This window comes from Pocillopora verrucosa, chromosome 5 (genome assembly GCF_036669915.1).
Source record: "Pocillopora verrucosa isolate sample1 chromosome 5, ASM3666991v2, whole genome shotgun sequence".
NCBI classification, from domain to species: Eukaryota; Metazoa; Cnidaria; class Anthozoa; order Scleractinia; family Pocilloporidae; genus Pocillopora; species Pocillopora verrucosa.
Window position 1 is genome coordinate 12,928,701 of NC_089316.1, and position 16,603 is coordinate 12,945,303.

A 16,603-nucleotide genomic window follows, 5' to 3' on the forward strand; every position below is an offset into this window, starting at 1 on the left:
CCAGATGCAGTTGGCAAAAAGTACTCTTTTTTCCTGCCGGTTCCTTTTTCCAGTAAACGTAATTTTAACTTCTCAGTTTTTGACATTAAGAACGCATTTTAGCGAATTTTTGCCGAAGTGGAGTGGTGTCTTTCCGATTAAAAGGCAATCTTGAACCAGACAAAGCGAAGAAGCCCATTTAAAATACCAGTGGTGGGTACATTTTTTTTTTTTTGCGGGTGGAAAGTACATTTTCAGCATTAAGTCCTGTTTCTTTTTACAGCAGCACCAAAAAACGTTTCTATCAACGAGTAGGTGAATATTTTAGGCCACTGTTGGCGAATTCGCGCGCCAAAAATATCGCGAGCATTTCCCGTTCTTGCTGCCACATACTGGAAATGTTTAAGTGCATGTATCATTCCCTTTTGTTTTCAGGGACGCTTCCGCCGCCACGGGTAGAGTGTAAAGATATCACTCCGAATGAGAAAGTGGGGTGCCTAGTACCGGAAAATACAAACATGACCACGTGTTTTTTTCTTGGATGCTGCTGGAATAATACGAAAGCAGATTCTGCAAAGAAATGTTACACCAAAAGGTAAAAGAAAACAAAGTTACTTTTAGATAAGAAGAGACGGCAGACACGTTCCATAATCGTAGTAAATTTGTCCTGTTCCCTTTCTACCCTTTTATCTTTAACAATGACCAACCTCTGATTTCTCCTCACAGTATCACTCACTGAATCCCACATAAAGGTGATAAGAATTAAAGAAATTATCACCAACTTAAGAAAGTTCTTGATTGTCAAACACATTCTCCTTGTGTGCAACGTAGGAAATGTACAAGGAACAGTATGGAGAATATGCACACTGATGTTGGGGTGTAAAGGCTTAATTCAAGCCGAACGAAACAAGAAAAGAAACGAAAACAAAACAAAGACAAAAATAAACAAACTCAATAAAAAAAGTGGAGATGGTTTCACAATTCGCAAAAATATATTTGTTTTAAATCGGTGTGAGTGTGGGGAATATTAGTAAGGAACCCACACTTTCGCTTTTCTCTTCCAGATATTCATTTTTTTTAATCCTCTCGCATACACAAAAAATTATATCTCAGACTGACTAAAAAGCTCCAATCAATTGTTTCTTTATCTTATGGACACGCCTTGATCAAACGTAAGCTGATTGGCTATGAAAATCTTTCAGACAAAAGATAAACAAACTCATTCATTAGAGCAGATAGAACGTACGCTTGATTTCCGGCCAGATATTCCACAATCATTACAACTTTAGCTTAAATCAATACTAATTATCCTGTTTCCGACATGAACAAGCAGGAAGAGTTTGGTCTCATTTTGTGCAAAACTGTTCAAAACCAACCACGCTTATGATTCTACCCCAAAATGAATCTTAGCACAGTTGATACGCGATCTCGCAATTCAGTGTCAAGTTACGCAAAATTGGCAGTGAAATTACATTTCAACTGCCCAAAAACCGCGTGCTGGTTGGATACGTTGCCATTGGCCTGTTGATGGCCTCTGTTTAGACAAAGAAATTCCATTCCAGGAATTTTGTTGTTCTCTAGATGTAGTGGCTGCGATGAAATCCTTTTGAGCGCATATTCATGGTCTTCTTACTCCGATGGCTTTGACTTTCCTCATAAAGTATTATTCTCCACTGGGATTGGTTGGTTTCCAACAGCTGTGAGTGGTGTATGTCAATTATTTGTCCCTTGGCGGGCCGATCAAAGCAATATTGCAAAGAACTGACCACGATGTTATTAACACTTGTTTTTGTATCTCTCTTATTATTTCCCCTATGATTGGTCAATTTAGCTGACCATATTTCACAGAACGGCCCGCTAAATTCCAAATTTTGTGTAAATTGAAATTCTATCTCTTCATTTGGACCTTTTCTTTTCCGTTCGGATTTAAGGCCCGTGCACTTCGAACCTGGGCCATAAATTCGAGTAGACAAAAAAAAATTGGTCCGTAACTTACAGTAATCGGTTGATAAAAAGTAAAAATAGCGGTTTGATCAAGATATAGGAAGTTTAGTAGTAACCTATTTCTATTTTTTCTTTGTTTGAAGGAGGATCCTGCATGCCTTATCGAGGAAAAGTTTGCCAAGTGTCATTCAACTCGACCCTCCCAACTTACCGCAACAGTGACCGTTTCTTTGACAACAAATTAGGCTTGCCAGCCACCGAAGAATTTCTTTCCAGGGGTCTGCAAATAATCAACCAGCTTGTGAAGGACGACGAAAAGTGCAGATACATCTTAATAAATATGCTTTGTCATTATACTGTGCCTCCATGTTACTCGGATGGCACAGACATAAAGTACTGTAGGGAATGACTGTGCGGCCATTTTCAAGGAATGCAGCGCCCCCTGAATCAAGTGATTGGTGCCGTGACGTTGGATGTGGCTGCGGAAAAGATTGATTTTATACATACAAGTCTACCGAACTGTTCTGGACACCATAAGGAAAGATATTTTGAAGACAAACCAGGGAAGATCTGTATCAAGACAGGCTTTTTCAGTAAGTGAACATTTATTAAATAATAAGAAACTTTTGGTGTGACATCAACTTCTCCGTGTGTTGCACAAGGAAATAGCAATTTAGCAGAATCTTGCAAAGTCTCATAAATTCCCTAAGGCTTTTTCAGCGCCCACTATCATGCGTAACTAAAAATTTATTTAACAAATAGAGAAGCCTTGACCGTGCTCTGTTCTGTTATAAAGCACGCAGGAAGCGGCTAGAGCACGAAAGAAGTGTAGGGAGAAACACGAGACGTAGTCGAGTGTTTCTCCCCACTTCTTGAGTTGTTAAATGACTGAAAATAACGTGACATATTTACTGACTATATGTGGGAGGCCATTACACTCTCACTTCTTACAGGATATAAATTTATAAATGATGCTGTTTGAAAAACGAAATAGATATCGGGTCTGGTTTGATTTACACAGGGTGATATTACTGTTTAAGAAGATTTGAAACATAATCGGGCTTGAGGTGATGACGTTACAGATAGAACGAGATTAGACAGATTTCTGTCTAATCTCAGCTGGTAAACGATACTTTCGATAATATTTTGTCCTCGCTCTCGAGTCCTTCCACAAACCCCCACGTTTTTCTTAATATTTTGATTTGTGAGGTCGTCCTCTGAGCGAGAAACGAAGGTAAACGTGGAACACAATTAATACCATGATAAAAATACAGGAGTTACGTGAAACTGTTTCGTAACTCTCACGTCATAAATTGTCATGTCTTAGGCAGTTTTCGTTTAACTTGCATCCAGTCCTCCTCTCTTATTTCCGGCTGACTGTTATATTCTAGTTAGTCACTAACGATTTACCTGCGAGCGTCTCCGTTCTGCGAACCGTCGAGTCATCACGCCACTTTAGAGCACGATTTGCACATAGCTTTACTAATTTATCGGACGAAAATGGTAGAACTTTAATAACACATCTTTTTGGTGGATAAATTATCGCTACTGCGTTTAAGGAAAATATAGGACTTCGCAACTTCACGAACCGTAACACAATCAACTTCATCATCAATCACACACAGTATGGAAAAGATTTCGAGTCCAGTGGTTGTGTTTGTTGTTCTGAGCTTATTCATATGCGCTACCACTGTATCTGAAGGTAAGGTTTAAATTTTCTGTACATATGTTGTAATTTGCGCTGGAAAGCTTTTTCATTGCGTAGCGAAATATGATAGATTGGTTGGGAACGTGAGACAATATTCGTTTAACTTCATCGGTAAATGATCAATGGCTTTAAACCGTGAATTTTATGTGCCGATTTGGAATATAAATTTTTGTTCTAGTGTTTTACGGCTTTCCGAACTGCCTAGATGTAAGGAAAGGCCGCAAACTGCCATATGCTGTTTAGAATGATAAGAAAGATTAAAGTGTCTAGCGACTGGTTTGGATGCGTCCTTGTCAATTTTTTCTACAACATACTTCTAAGAATTATACGAGTGAGCTCCTCTTTGGTAGAGGAGGTAGCGCCGATGCAATCGTCAATGTAGCGCCCGTAGAGTTCAGGTTTTGGGCCGTGGTATTGGCTAAAAATTTGATGTTCGATAAAACCTAAAACCCCTCTCTAAAAGGGTCGTCTCGAAGGCGAAGGGAAAGAGGCGACTCTGGAGGGATGGCAAAAATATGGATTGTCGGCTTATGTGGGCGGCTCAGCGAATTTTGTTACACCGTTCGTCAGTCAGTGACTTGCATGTTTTGGCCATTGTAGAGAGGTTATGAATGAAGTGAGGTATCACGTTAACGGAAAAAAAAATGAACTGTGATTTGACTCACTTTTCGTATAATTCTTAGAAGTATGTTGTAGAAAAATAACCAAAAATATCTTTTTCATAGTAAGTTAAAAATATCATCACTAACTTGCGAAACGACCAGATGCAGTTGGCAAAAAGTACCCTTTTTTTCTGCCGCCTGCTGTTTCCAGTAAACGTAATTTTAACTTCTCAGTTTTTGACATTGAGAACGCGTTTTAGCGAATTTTTGCCGAAGTGGAGAGGTGTCTTTCCGATTAAAAGGCAATCCTGAACCAAGCAAAGCGAAGAAGCCTCATTTAAAATACCAGTGGTGGGTACATATTTTTTTTTTTGCGGGTGGAAAGTACATTTTCAGCATTAAGTCCTGTTTCTTTTTACAGCAGCACCAAAAAACGTTTCTATCAACTAGTAGGTGGATATTTTAGGCCACTGTTGGCGAATTCGCGCGCCAAAAATATCGCGAGCATTTCCCGTTCTTGCTGCCACATACTGGAAATGTTTAAGTGCATGTATCATTCCCTTTTGTTTTCAGGGACGATTCCGCCGCCACGGGTAGAGTGTAAAGATATCACTCCGAATGAGAAAGTGGGGTGCCTAGTACCGGAAAATACAAACATGACCACGTGTCTTTTTCTTGGATGCTGCTGGAATGATACGGAAGCAGATTCTGTAAAGAAATGTTACACCAGAAGGTAAAAGAAAACAAAGTTATTTTTAGATAAGAAGAGACAGTAGAAACGTACCATAATGAAAGGAATGAAATTAGTAAATTTGTCCTGTTCCCTTTCCACCCTTTCATCTTTAACAATGGCCAACCTCTGATTTCTCCTTTCACCCACTGAATCCCACATAAAGGTGATAAGAATTAAAGAAATGATCACCAACTTATGAAGTTCTTGATTGTCAAACACATTCTCCTTGTGAGCAACGTAGGAAATATACAGAGAACAGTATGGAGAATATGCACACTGATGTTGGGGTGTAAAGGCTTAATTCAAGACGAAACAAGAAAAGGAAAGAAACGAAAACAAAACAAAGACAAAAATAAACAAACTCAATAAAAAAAGTGGAGATAGTTACACAATTCGCAAAAATATTTTTTTTAAATCGGTGTGAGTGTGGTCGCTTTTCTCTTCCAGATATTAATTTTTTTTAATCCTCTCGCATACACAACAAATTATATCTCAGACTGACTAAAAAGCTCTAATCAATTGTTGCTTATCTTATGGACGCACCTTGATCAAATGTAAGCTGATTGGCTATGAAGATCTTTCAGACAAAAGATAAACTCATTCATTAGAGCAGACAGATCGTACGCTTGATTTCCGGCCAGATATTCCACAATCATTACAACTTTATCCTGTTTCCGACATGAGGAAGCAGGAAGAGTTTGGTATCATTTTGTGCAAAACTGTTCAAAACCAACCACGCTCGTGATTCTGCCCCAAAATGAATCTCAGAACAGTTGATACGCGATCTCGCAATTCAGTGTCAAGTTACGCAAAATTGGCAGTGAAATTACATTTCAACTGCCCAAAGGGAAGAAGAAAAGTTATTGCACGTAGAGTCATATTGATGGTGAAGCATTTCTTTTTTAAAAAACATTTATTGTCACATGTTAAGAGGTACATTAAATCCACCTTGATATTTACGTCATATCGATGAACAAATGGTGTAGAAAATGAAAACAGTCAGGAATATTTTTGTTTCGAAGAAAAGCAAGATAAAAAAAAAGTCCCCGTGGCGCAAAGGTAGAGCATGTTGGACTTCTAATTTAAAGGTTGTGGGTTCGAGTCCCTCCGGGGGTGGATTACCTTTTATTTTTCCCTGGTAGTAAGTGTTATAACATGTTTACAATTTCGGTTTAGCAAATTTTTCCAACTTTTTTGGGCAAAAATTTCTTTCCTTGCTCACCGAGTGGAATTTTAGAAGGGGAATTTTGAGCGCATAGTCATGGTCTTCTTGCTCCGATGACTTTGACTTTCCACGCATTACCTTATAAAATATTATTCTCCGCTGGGATTGGCTGGTTTCCAACAGCTGTGAGCGGTGTATGTCAATTATTTGTCCTTTGGCGGGCCGATCAAAGCAATATTGCAAAGAATTGACCACGATGCTATTAACACTTGTTTTTGTCTCTTTCTTCGTACTTCCCCTATGAATGGTCAATTTAGCTGACCATATTTCACAGAACGGCCCGCTAAATTCCAAATTTTGTGTAAATTGAAATTCTATCCCTCCATTTAGACCCATTCTTTTCCGTTCGGATTTAAGGCCCGCGCGCTTCGAACCTGGGCCATAAATTCGAGTAGACAATAAAATTCGGTCCGTAACTTACAGTACTCGTTTGATAAGAAGTAAAAATAGCGGTTTGATCAAGATATAGGAAGTTCAGTACTAACCTATTTCTATTTTTTCTTTGTTTAGAGGAGGATCCTGCATGCCTTATCGAGGAAAAGTTTGCCAAGTGTCATTCAACTCGACCCTCCCAACTTACCGCAACAGTGACCGTTTCTTTGACAACAAATTCGGCTTGCCAGCCACCGAAGAATTTCTTTCTAGGGGTCTACAAATAATCAACACGCTTGTGAAGGACGACGAAAAGTGCAGATACATCTTAATAAATATGCTTTGTCATTATACTGTGCCTCCATGTTACTCGGATGGCACAGACATAAAGTACTGTAGGGAAGACTGTGCGGCCATTTTCAAGGAATGTAGCGCCCCCCTGAATCAAGTGATTGGTGCCGTGACGTTGCATGTGGCTGCGGGAAAGATTGATTTTATACATACAAGTCTACCGAACTGTTCCGGGCACCATAAGGAAGGATATTTTGAAAACAAACCAAGAAAGATCTGTATCAAGACAGGCTTTTTTAGTAAGTGAACATTTATTAAGTAATAAGAAACTTTTGGTGTGACATCAACTTCTCCTTGTGTTGCACAAGGAAATATATAGCAATTTGGCAGAATCTCGCAGTCTCATGAATTCCCTACGGCTTTTCCAGCGCCCACTATCATGCGTAACTAAAAATCTATATCGGTTTATTGCCGTAATAATCCATTGATAGCGGTGTTTTAGAGAGCAAAAGAAAATATTTCGTGAAAGTCAAGCAGAAGCAAAGTGGTTCTTAAGATTTCGAATATTGTTCAACCATGGCAAGTGGTTATTATATATTTTCCATAACTGTAGAAATTCTCGCAAGCGCATTGGTCGAGAATTATTGTAAATAAGGTTATACGCGATAAAAATGACGTGGCATGTAACGCAACGTTCGGCAATCCTCGCCATGTCGGAGAAAACACTTATCTCGTAAAAGTAATTGAAATTTTCTCAGATATTGACGGTAAGAAACTTCCGGATTTTAAGATCGATATACTTAGAAAAATGTCTGAAGAAGAACTTGTGGAGATGGAAGAAAAAGCGGGGGAAAATCTTCAGAGTTCTGTTCGCAAAGTTAATAGATGGACAACCTCGTAGAAATACTTGCTGATACCATAGCAAACGGCTATTCAGGGCTACAGAGTCTACTACCATCCATTTCATACTGGTATTGCATTGTACAAGTTATTACGTAACTCAAGCTAAACAAACAACAAAGCAAGAGTCGATCATGTCACGCGCGCGTAATTTTTCGAAAACTTTGGCGTATTCAGCTGGCACAAAAATTTCAGTGTTATTGTAAAAAACAAATTGATCACAATTTTCCATTGTCTATAACCTTGTTAGTCATATAAATGACGTCAACAATACTCAAAACTGTGCAGTGAAACAACTCGATTGCCCCTCGTGGTTTCACTTTAGTTTTGAACATTGTTGAATTCTTTTCTATGATCAATAGGGTTGTAGACAAAGGAAAATTGTGGTCAATTTGTTAAGCTGAATCTATAGCCTGTGAGCAAGCCCTCGTTAATAGGGCTGCCGCCCGTGGAAAGATTTTAAAAAAGTTAGGGACCTGGCCTTATTATCAGTGCCAGACCCCTGGCAGACCTCTCGCCTCAGGGCCTTATACTTTCCCGCGGGGCCCGCTCGCACTGAATCTTCAGAAATTAAATTGCAGTTTTTTCGCTTTTATGAAATACCATCATTGATGTTTCAGCTTTGTGTGATTTTTCCGGAGTAATATAAAGTGGTATTTTAACCATGCAGAGAGGGTAGAGTCTGGTAGTTATTTAAAAATGTTTATAGTAAGTCATTTTGAGTTTCTCAGAGCAAGTACTTTTAAACTAATATTCAACCATAGAAGTTAACCCCCCCCCCCTCCCAAAGGAGGAACGATAGGTACGATAGAAAAGCGCCTTCTCGTACATCATGATGTTAATTTACAGATACAGATGTTAGTCTGCTATAGTACAACTATTTCATTACAGACAATTTTCGTTTCAACCGATCCAATAAGTCGGCCTAATCTGTGTTTTTCTTCTCTTCAGATTATACAGAGACCACGATGGGTACAAACACTGAGAAACCAACCCCACAACCTGGTAGAAAACTGGAAATTATCCTTCCAATTGTCATAGTTTGCCTTTGCATTATTTTGCTATGTGTTATCGTGGTCATGATGTTAATTTACAGATACAGATGTTAGTCTGCTACAGTACAACTATTTCATTACAGACAATTTTCGTTTCAACCGATCCAATAAGTCGGCTTAATCTGTGTTTTTCTTCTCTTCAGATTACACAGAGACCACGATGGGTGCAAATACTGAGAAACCAACCCCACAACCTGGTAGAAAACTGGAAATTATCCTTCCAATTGTCATGGTTTGCCTTTGCATTATTTTGCTATGTGTTATCGTGGTCGTTCTTCTTCGAAGACGTCAGAAAATGAAGGACGCTGTGGATAATGGACATGCGCTATCCCACAAAGGTTTCATTACCATGAGGGACAGGTTACGAGCGGAGTCCCTGAAGAGCCTGGACTCGCGCTTGTTAGGACTTTATGACCCGAAAAAACTGAGGCAATACAATTTGGACCATGTACAGTACGTGAAAGATTTGGGAGAAGGTTTCTTTGGAAAAGTTTTTCAAGGTACTTTCTACCTAATTAAAACTCTACAAGTTTATTTCATCCTTTGACTCTGTGTAACTCTTTGCGCATGTCTTCCACATACAATTTGCGATGACTTTGTTTGCCTCAGGAGTAAATAAGATAGTTTTGTCAGCCAGGAGTAAATGAAAAAAAAAAGCCAAATAATATTTCAATAGGAAACTACAGTGAAGTTTAGAGTGAGATAGCGAACGGCAGTACACGCAATTACTTCTAATTACCCTCTTCTTAAGAACTGGAATCAATTCATTAGTTATTTTTAGCTCATTGAATGTGTAACGAGAGTGAGGAGGTGGAGGTGAGAATAAGGCGTATATCCCCAGTCCCCTCAAGTTTTTTCCTCAAAATTTTTTAAGAGTATTGTACCTTAAAAACGCAATTTCATAATGAATGTTCACTCGCATATCAGTTTTATTCCTTGAATATTTGGTGGGGACAAATTGATAGGTTGTGGAGATATTACGGGGGACGTGAGGTATGGCCCTGAACTTAAGGAGGTGGGGACAGGATATGTCACAGAACATTGAAATACTCAAATCGAAGATGTAGTATGACTCAATATGCCGATTAGGATCACATCTGGTTTTCAAATCATGACATCAAGACAGCAGAAAGAGAGGTCTTGTAAAGCACAAAAGATGTTTAAGGTACAACAACCAAAAACAAAACAAAATAAAAGCAACGAGGAATAGTTTGTTTCGAAGAAAAACACGATGAAGTAAAAATTAACAGAATGGAGATAAAGGACAAAACAAAAAGTAAACAAAGGGAAAAAAATGGAAGATAGTCATACAATTCGCAAGAACAATTTTTTGAGAACGATGTGAGAAGATAGGAAGGGTTTAATCTCACTTTGTGCAAAACTCTTCAATAGAAACCATACTCGTGATTCTGCCTCGAAATGAATCTTAGCATCCCGTAATGGTCAAGTTACGCAAAATGAGCAAATAAAACTATCTCAATTGCCCAAAGGGAAGAAATAATATCATTGCATAAAGAAGCATTTCTGTTTTTTTACAATTCATTGCCACATGTTAACAGGAACATTAAATCAACCTGATGTTTACGTCACGGCAATCAACAACTGTTGTAGAAAATCAAAGCAGCGAGGATTATTTTTGTTTCGAAGAAAAACACGATGAAATAGCTTTAATAGAATGAAGAACATTGGTATCTGAAGCCCCCGTGGCGCAATGGACTAGCGTGTTGGACTTCTAATTCAAAGGTTGTGGGTTCGAGTCCCACCGGGGGTGGTTTTTTTTCCTTTGGCATAATATATGACTGTTATTTCTTACTTGGATGTTTCCAATCAACTCGAAATGAATATAATCACAAATTTAGGAATTGTTCATTTCATCACCTTTACTTAACTCTTTGGAGGCAAATTCCTTTCTTAACTTAGGCATATAGAGATTCATGTCGGCTCTCCCATTTACATTTTAGGTCGCGCTTCGGGTCTGAATGATAAACAAGCCAAAAAGGTTATTCCTGTGGCGGTGAAGGCGCTGAAGGACGAAGCGTCCAAGGAACAGAAAGAAGAGTTTTACCGAGAAGTAACTCTGATGTCCATTCTTACACACCCAAATATTGTTCAGCTTCTAGCTGTGTCAACCGAGGAGGAACCCTATGGAATGCTGTTTGAGTTCATGAGTGGCGGGGATTTGAATCAATATTTGAGGAATGCACTACCAACGGAAACATCGCTTGAATCCAGCGAGAAAGGGAAAGGTAGGCTTTGCCATTGACCCAGTCGAGGGAATGGAGCAAGCTTACCTTGTCTTGCGTAGAGGTGTTGCTGTTTAAGAATGCAAATGTACCACATATCTGACGCGATATATATGATTTAACGCCAACTTCAAAAGCTCGGCAATTTGCCTTTTAGTTTTTTTGCTGCGTTCACGTTGCGCTAAATTAATGGGACAATACATTTGTGATTATCGCCAGCGAGCCACACATCAAAACTAGTTTTGCTCGGGTCTAGTGACTTCACTGCGATAGAAATCTTTGTCTATACCGGTATTAATTTCGAGATTCAGGCAATCGAATTTCTGGTTTTCGCACTAACTCTTATTCCCCGTGATATAATTGTAATCTAATAGGTGATCAAATTGCCTGGTATACTTTTGATGCACACATAGTGGCAACAACTCAAAACCGGCAAGAAAAACTTAAGAACTTGCAAACGGTAGATCTTCAACTTAACTGTGCCTTCTTGTCTTCTTTTTCGTCAGTTTATCTCTCTCAAGAATCCCTTGTGTCTGCCGCAACCCAGATCGCTGCTGGCATGCATTATTTAGCCGAGATTAAATTTGTTCATAGGGACTTGGCGACAAGGAACTGTTTAGTCGGAGATGACTTCGTTGTGAAGATTGGAGATTTTGGAATGTCACGTGATATTTATACTACAGATTACTATAAGGTATGCTAAACAAACAAGTTTTCTTGTAGAGAAAGATGTTTTCTCATCTTGTCAAGAGCGTAGGACCAGCAAAAAATTCTGAGTTCTCATGACGAATCCAACCTCACACCTTCGAATCCCGCACTCCTATGCTCTACCACTGAGCCACGGAGACTCTACACTGAGCAAGGCACATTACGAAGTTTATATATGTCATGGGTCCTGCATACTACTAGGATCAGCAATGTCATTAGCGTCATATTTTATTTATAGAATAAGAAAGCTGTTTAGATTTGAGCTCGTTAAAGAAATAGAGAGAGTTAAAGTTGTTAGACGGTTTCAGCCAAAGCGTTTACATCCGCGTTAATGTCCAATCCAGATCGTGTGATGATTCATTCACGAGGATACCATTGTTTTCCCTTTATTTTTCTTTAACCCGAGGTTTTTGTCAAATTGCACATTTTAAGCATCCCAAAGGAATCAACGTAAAATTTATCCTTTGATCTGTACGAGTCACTAGCATCTGATTTATCCTTATAATATCACACATTGAGGTAACACATGGAGGTCAGGAGGACGAAGCAAATGATCAATCACTAAAGATGCTTTTTATCGTTAAAGAGATCATCCCTGTAGGCACCATAAAAATTTATGGAGAATAATTTGAAGAACATGCATGTCAGGATGTAATGGGTTAAGATCTAAACTGGGTGGCAAAAGGACGTAAACACGTTTACCGAATACTTCTATTGTCGAAAATTTCAAGGGAATTATAAGCGAGGCCCTGCATTAGAATCTGAAAATCAGTGTTAAAATGGTTACAAAAAACATACGTTCATCTATTTCTATTTAATTTATTTTAAATGCTGTAAAACAAGTTAGGAATGAGTTAATTACCATGGTTTAAATCTGCCGCTCGTATGATAATCGGAAATTTTGAAAACCCGCGTGTATTTTGAAGCTGTTTCCGCCATTGTTCCAAAGTGGCCTTATACGGTCATTGTTAATCATTTAACAAAGCCTGCTGTAATCTAAGTTGATCCGCTTTTCTTGGTAAGTAAAGCCAAGCAGGGAACAGGAACTAGTCCGAGCGAGGAAAAGAAACAACAGAAAAAATAAGGAGATATGTAGTTAACTTGGTGCAAGGATGGGAAACAACATAAAATGTGGCGTGTTGGAAGAAATGTAAACATGTTTGATTCTGAATGCATGGGAAATTGAAGGAAATGTTTGTTAGAATTAGTCCAAACTCTTCGCCAAGTCTTTCAAAATATTTCATAAGTCTCATGTCTTAGATAGTTTTTTTATCTTTGCATACTTTCAGATGAGTAAAGAAACATTGTTGCCCATCCGCTGGTTGGCTCCTGAAGCTTTTCTGTTCGGCAAGTTTAGTCTCCAGTCGGACGTATACGCATATGGTGTGGTACTCTGGGAGATTTTCACGTTTGGTCTTCAGCCGTATTATGGGTATACTAATAAAGAAGTGATGGAATTTATTCAAAAGGTATTGTACTCATCGGAAAAAAACCTTTCATTTCTATGAGAATTTGCAGCATTGTTTTAAACAGATGATTGTAAACCATGAGGTAGGGGCGTTCCGCTAGTTCCTTTTGGAATGTAGAGGAATACCGTAAAGTTTTTTTTCATTTGAAATTGTCACTTCTTTGGTGTTGCTGCTTCTGATGACCACCACGCTATCTATCACTCTTGTAACTGACCCAACCATTCAACCAACGGACGTACATTTACCTCTTTTATGAATCTTTGTCTATCTGTAAGTCTTTTTATCTGTCTGTCTGTCTTTCCATTCTGCAGGTCTATCTGTCCGTCTACGTGTCCGTCTGGCCATTCATCTGTCTGTTAGTCGGCTTGTCTATCTGCCTTCCTATCCGTTTGTCAATCTGTTCGTGTGTTCGACCGTCCGTTTCCGTTTGTTCAGCTCCCTATCCACTAACTGATTTAGTTACTAACTTGTTCCTTCGAACAGGGTATTCATTTAGGGAAACCAGACAACTGCCCGGACTTCGTATACGCTATAATGAAAGATTGTTGGAAAAAAGAACCAGAGAAGCGTTTGGAATTTACAGCTATAGGCATGCGTCTAAAAGACCCTTACCACGTTTATGACATGCCTCCCGCTTCAGAATCTGAGGAAGAACTCGAGCAAAGAGAGGAAGCAAAAGAAGGCGACGAGATCTTGTCATCAGGTATATTGTAATTCAAGATTCAAGTCATTCGGGCATTGGGGGGGGGGGGGACACTGCTGTCGCCGCAAAAACCGGATTTAAGCACTTGGAGTCATGAGCCATGTGTGTCCTTAAGTTATTTAACTATTATTGTAACATTCTTCTACCTTTAGTGGAAGTTGCGCCTCCTTAAATTACGCGCAAACAGATACACTTACGTTATAGTTGTCATAATTTCAGACACTGGAAACTACGACATCCCCAATATTACGACATCCCGCGTGCGATAACGCTAGAGTTAGATTACGACGTGCCGAGATCAAACGAAGATATTCGAATGAGCACTGCCGATAACGACGACGACGACGACGACGACGACGACGACGACGACGACGACGACGACGACGACGACGACGACGACGACGACGACGACGACGACGACAACGACGACGAGGACAAAGAAGCTCCGAAAGATGTTCCAGTTTGATTTGTTTACCACCACATGAGAACAATCTCGTCGTTATACAACTATCAAATGGACCATAAATGAATTCACACGAGGCATGTAAACTACGTTGTTAGATTTTTTGACTAGTTGCTTTAGGAATTATAAAACTCGACGCAGTTTACCGTGACATCATTTTTGCAATATGTTGTATCTTGTATGTCATATCTACCCATATTTAGTGATGTTTTGGTGACTGAAATTATGAGATTCCGTGGGGCCTTCTAGACCTCTCTTCAGCCGCATCTGCACTTGCAAAAATTGCCTTTGCTGAACCAATACTTCGTTGAGAAATTTCTCCTGGCAATTTCTTGTCAAGGAGAAACTTTTCAAAGACGCAATTTGTCAGTGTAGATAACTTGACAAGGAAAATGGGGAGGACTTCAGAGAAATTTAATCCTACTTCAATAAGCTTGGTCAACGCTGGGGACAAGGGTATTTTTTTCCAGCTTGACAAGTGCATCGGCAAACAGAATTTGCTCGTTTTAATGCGGCTTTTGCGGATTTATCAGTCAGCAACGCTCACGTGGTAATAAATAATTTCCAAAAAAATATTTATAATCTTGCAAAATCAACAGACGTAAAAAATTCTACCTGTTTTGCCTTAATCGACTTAAAATTCATCTCGAGGAATTGATTGCCTCTTAATTTCATATATTTACCTTGAAATTAAATTCAACTCCAGCCACCCTTAACAGTTTGTTTTTTATTTGATACCAAAATCTCGAATTACAGTGCAACAGAATCGTTTGTCTGTCAGAACATTCGCAAACTTTGTGAAGTTTTTCTCTTTTCTCTTATTAATTATAGTCGTTATGAATAGATGCTTCTGATGATTCGTGTTGTTTGGACCTAATACATTGTTAACTGCATACAGAAACGATGCGTTTCCATGGCAGTTAAATCCTAGTAAGTGAGCTCACTTAGCATGGACCTGAGAAATACCTTGTTTTAACATTTAAATTACAAGTTTTGACCAAAAATATTGGACAAAAACCCCTCTTAACCACTATACAAATTGTAACAGTGTATTATCAGGCCTAAGGTAATATCATACACAAGTAAAACTTTATATTTTGTTCTTTCATAAAATTTTTGCACTAGGTTCGTGATCAAAATTCGATCCATGTAATCATTTAGTGCGGTCTTTTTTGAATTTCTGTTATTTCCTATAACTTGATGAAGGTCAGAAAGGAAGCTAATAAATGGAGAATTTAAAGAAGGCATTAAAACACTTTATATTCTCTATCAGGACGTAGTTGTAGAGACATGAAATCAAACTGACCAACGAATCCATTAATATACCTAAAAACGTTAGCGTATCACTATTAATTAAGTAATTATTTTGGAATATTTTATTCAAACCTACACAGTTGTCAAATCTTGTTCTGTGATGGTTGAAATATGAATTAGATCTCAAAAATAAGGCAAGTGTAAAACATTTTTGTATGTTAGTATAGTAATTGTATTGTCAGAAGTATTGAATAGGAACATTATTTTAGGAAGTGCGATTGATTACCTTTATTTTTCCGAAACGGGGCGAGTGGTAGCCACACTCACATTAGATCTCCAGCAGGTGTAGGCGGAATGTACATACGGACGAACCTGCAGTGAGCACCGTATTAAGCGGTCACCCTGTCGGTTATTAAAGTCCCAATATTTTCTCCCCTAAATTACTGTGAGTTTCACCTCTATAAGGCTATCGTCTTCACCCTTACTGAGTCCTGAAGGCCTGTTTATATCGCCTTCCCCCTGAATTGAACAGTCAGTTAAAGTGGAACTACTGGGAAAAAAAAAAACTAAGTCAAATTTATTCCATATTTATCTTTTAAATCAATGTTAGCCCTTTGTGTTCAAATATCTTCAACGTATTGTGCATTATCTTTCTTCTAAGGACCGTTAAGACGAAATGTCACCGGGTTTAAATCGCGTTTGGCCCCTATTCTGTGGAACCTGTATGTGGTCATCCCAGTGGAAGTGGTCAGCCCACCATGCCCCGTGGGTGATCACTTGATCCTTTACACCTTAACATCAGTATATATTTTCTCCGTATTGTTCTCTATGCATTTCCTAAGGTGCTGACAAAGAGAATTTGTCTAACAATCAAGAGCTTCTTCAGTTGGTGATCATGCCCTTTATTCTCATGACCTGGATATTTGTTTTAGGGGTGATAGTAACAGAAGAAAA

At 38.8% G+C, this 16,603-nt stretch overlaps 1 non-coding gene and 1 pseudogene across 1 annotated transcript; both read left to right on the forward strand.

Moving 5' to 3' along the window:
- Positions 1-2,070: 2,070 nt before the first annotated feature.
- LOC136280895 (muscle, skeletal receptor tyrosine-protein kinase-like) lies at positions 2,071-15,927 on the forward strand (annotated as a pseudogene).
- Positions 10,507-10,580, forward strand: Trnar-ucu (transfer RNA arginine (anticodon UCU)). The gene has a single exon. It is a non-coding gene; the product is annotated as a tRNA-Arg (tRNA).
- Positions 15,928-16,603: the final 676 nt, after the last annotated feature.